The sequence below is a fragment of the Cryptomeria japonica genome, chromosome 3 (assembly GCF_030272615.1).
Source record: "Cryptomeria japonica chromosome 3, Sugi_1.0, whole genome shotgun sequence".
NCBI classification, from domain to species: Eukaryota; Viridiplantae; Streptophyta; class Pinopsida; order Cupressales; family Cupressaceae; genus Cryptomeria; species Cryptomeria japonica.
The window spans coordinates 657,590,205-657,594,022 of record NC_081407.1 but is presented as its reverse complement, the minus strand read 5'-3'; positions in this window follow the sequence as shown (position 1 = coordinate 657,594,022).

Below are 3,818 nucleotides of genomic sequence, written 5' to 3'. Positions count from 1 at the left end.
GTTTAGAACTTGAATGTCTTCATTACCATTGTTTTGTTTTATTCCTCTTGTGACAAGTCAAGATTCCTCCTGAATGCAATTGGTTTTCAATCTATCAAACTTAGGAAATTTAGAACGAGCACTGATTCCTTGAATGAACAATTCCCATGAGGTAGGAAGTCCATTTAGGGCCATCATAGCAAGTTCTTTGTTGTCTACTAGATGTCCAATAGTGGATAGTTGATCCCTAAGCTCAGTGATCCTCAAGAAATAGGATGTAACTATTTCTCCTTTATTCATCTTTATATGGTGTAGTTGATTCTTTAGGGTGAGAGCCCTGCTAGTGTTGTTGATTTCATAAATGTCAGCTAGTTCTTTGAAAATCTGAAAGGCCTTCTCATATTTAGAAATAACTGGTACAATGTGGTCTCTTACTGAATCCACAATTATCTTAAGGGCCTTCTCATTTTTCCTTGCTCCACTGAGTTTTCTCTATATCATCAGAGGGTTCAGGAATTTCACTTTTGACATGGGAGTCAATTTTATTTTCTTTCAAAACAAGCATGATTCTGAATTTCCAATATACAAAATTTGATGCTCCATCTAATCTATCTTCAAACCTAACTTTAGCTGCCATTAGGATTATGGGAATGTGATCTTACTAAGAGCCTGGTGAAAGTTTATGAGATCGTTACAAAATTTTAATATGATCTTCCTTAACTTCGCTCTGATACCATGTTAAGTTCTTTCAAAATTTTGTGATCAAAATAGAAGAGATGGAGATATGATCTGAAACTTGTATTTTATCTGCTATAGCATGTTTTAAAGATGCACCACACTTATTAATTTCGGTGTGTACATCCTCCTCAATGTAAGCATGCTATATAAGTGGATGAGGTGTTACATAGTGAAGAGATATGTCTTCCCACATGGGAAGACACATCTCTTCCCTACGTACCTCTCACCACAGTATATAAACTAGTCACTGTTTACTTACCTGATCAGAAGGAGTGTGACTTGTTTGAGAATCACTTTACCACCCGATACCATGAATGATGTAACCGTAGGTAAAATGCGATAAGTTAACTTTGGTTTTATTTATCATTAGTTAACATTAACATATTAGTATATGTAATCAAATATATATATATATATATATATATATATATATATATATATATATATATATATATATATATATATATATATATATATATATATATATATATATATATATATATATATATATATATATATATATATATATATATCGGAAGCACGAAATAGTACGACCGACGTTACACAATTTAACAAAAGCAATAGCAATAGTCTTAGGGTTATCAATCTTAGATTCATCTCTTTCTACCAAGAAAAAACAATCACCATCTTCATAATATGATTCATCATATGAAATACCACCATCATTTTTGACATAATAGGCTCTCTTATTAAATTTTCCTTTACCTTCTCTAGACTTTTGTCTTGAACCCTTTTCCAGACACCTAGTAGCAATATGACCAATCTTTCCACATCTAAAGCATTTAAGGGGTAACATACCTTTTTATTTGTCGGTGCCTTTCTTCAGTTTCCTCACGCAGTTTGTTTCCATCTCATCTGAACTTTCATCTTCTAGATCTTCCTTAGAGGCTTTAAAGGCAAGCACGGTCTTAGCTTTGTCTTTTCCAAACTTCCTTATCTCAAATACTGATAGAGTACCATAAAGTTGCTCCCTAGTAAACTTCTTTGGATCATAGGTTTTTCAATAGCCAAGATCTTGTCACTATAGCTTTCTAGTAGGGACATCAGAATCTTCTCAATTGTATCTTAATTTGTCAAGGTGCTGCCAAGTTTTTTTATTTCATTTACCGCACTATCAACCTTCTAAAAATAGCTAGTTATTTCCTCCCCTTCCATTTTCAAGTTCTCATATCTATTCCTAGATATTAGCTTCTTTGATAATTTAATTTTGTCATTTCCTTCATAGATATCTCTCAACTTTTCCCAAACCTATTAAGCAGTATTCAAATAAATAACCTTTGTCAATTCAGTCTGTGATAAAGCACTAAAGATAGCATACTTTACCTTTTCATTATCTTCATAAGCTTGTAGAGGTAGAAAGGTGATTCTCCATCTATGATAAGGAACCATTGGCCATCATGTACACATTTATCAAAATCAAGCAATGTTCGGTAGGTAATTGATTTGTAGTCAAAATTGATCACAACTATTTGAAATAGTTTCCCAACTAGAAATATCTAAATGAGCGACAAAAAAAGTGGATGAGCAAATTCCAGTAATATGATTTTGATATTGAGTACATCAAAGGAAAGAAGAATGTTGTTGATGTGTGTGTTGTCCAAAAATTTGAATATTTGTTTCATGTCTTAGACCTTCATGCTTTGGAAAAATGAAATCATAAAAAAGCATGCAAAGATGATAGGTGCACCATATGCAATGAAATTATTATCTAAAAAGAAAGCGTCTACTTGGTGTCAAAATCAAGGATGAAGAAAAATATTTTGCAAGTAGTTTGTGGCACTCCTTTAGCAAACCACCTTGGGTATATGAAGAACTACAAACATATCAAGGAAAGGTTCACATGGGAGGGACTCAAGAATGATGTCTTCACCAACATCAAAGAATGCACCCTTTGTTAGAATAATAAATGTGTATGTATGAGACATATATGTATACACACACACACTTATACACTTCTATTAGAGTTCTAACCCACAATAGCTTCTCATGGGCGAACCTTGTATTCAAGGAGATATTAAATTATGATCATCTTTTTGTCTCCAGCATTATGTCATTTAATGGAACACTATCTTAATGCTTTATATTATATGAGTAAAATATAGTTTGAAGGGGCCCTAGAACCTTTTTAAACAAACTTCAACAACACAAAATCTAATCAATAACAAAACAACATTAAGTTTGTTGTTTCTGGATTTGATTGTGTGAGCACATTTTTCCATCTCAAACAATCAAATCCAAAACCAACAAAATTAACATAATAGATTATAGAAATCTCATGTCATTAACAAAATCACAACCAAACTACCCAACAACAACCCCACTAAAAAAAATCAAAGCACAAACAAAGAACAACCAAAACTTAAATGATGTCTCACTTTAAAATAGAAGGAAGACCTATATTCCTTCTTTGAACAATCATTTGAGATTGATCATTTTCAAACTGGACCAATTGTGAAGAGAGGAGTGCATCCTTCACCACCACATCTTGGGTCACCCCATTCACTGAGGAAAAAGGTCTATCAAAGGAATTTGAATGCAACACAAAATTTTCTAACCAATCAATGACAATAGTACTTTGAAAGCCCATAATCTGAGAAATGGGGTAAGATGGCACTTGAAACCAAAGAAGTGTTTTCAAGGGTCGATAAAATATTTAAAGTTGCATCACCCTTATGGGGAAGTCACCATAAGTGGAGCACCCACAAGAACATGATCCACTAGTAAAGAGGCAAGAGGAAGAAATAAACCAGGGCACCCGCAATCGAAGATGGAGGACATTATGGCACCAAGTAGCAAAGCTTGCAATCCTATGACAATAACGGATGCATTCAAAAGCAAGAAATCTAGCAAAACAATGAGACAATAAAAGGCTCTTAAAATCCAATGGCTACAACCACTTCCCTCAACCAAGAAGACACCAAGAAGACGACCTCTCCATGAAGAGGCTTAAAGAGGTTAATATTCACCCAAATAAGAACAAAGGTAAAGTAATCCTTTTTAGATGTTGTAAAATCCACCTCCGAAAAATAACCAATAGCATTGCCAATATCCTCGAAACAAAACAAATTTATTTCAAGAAT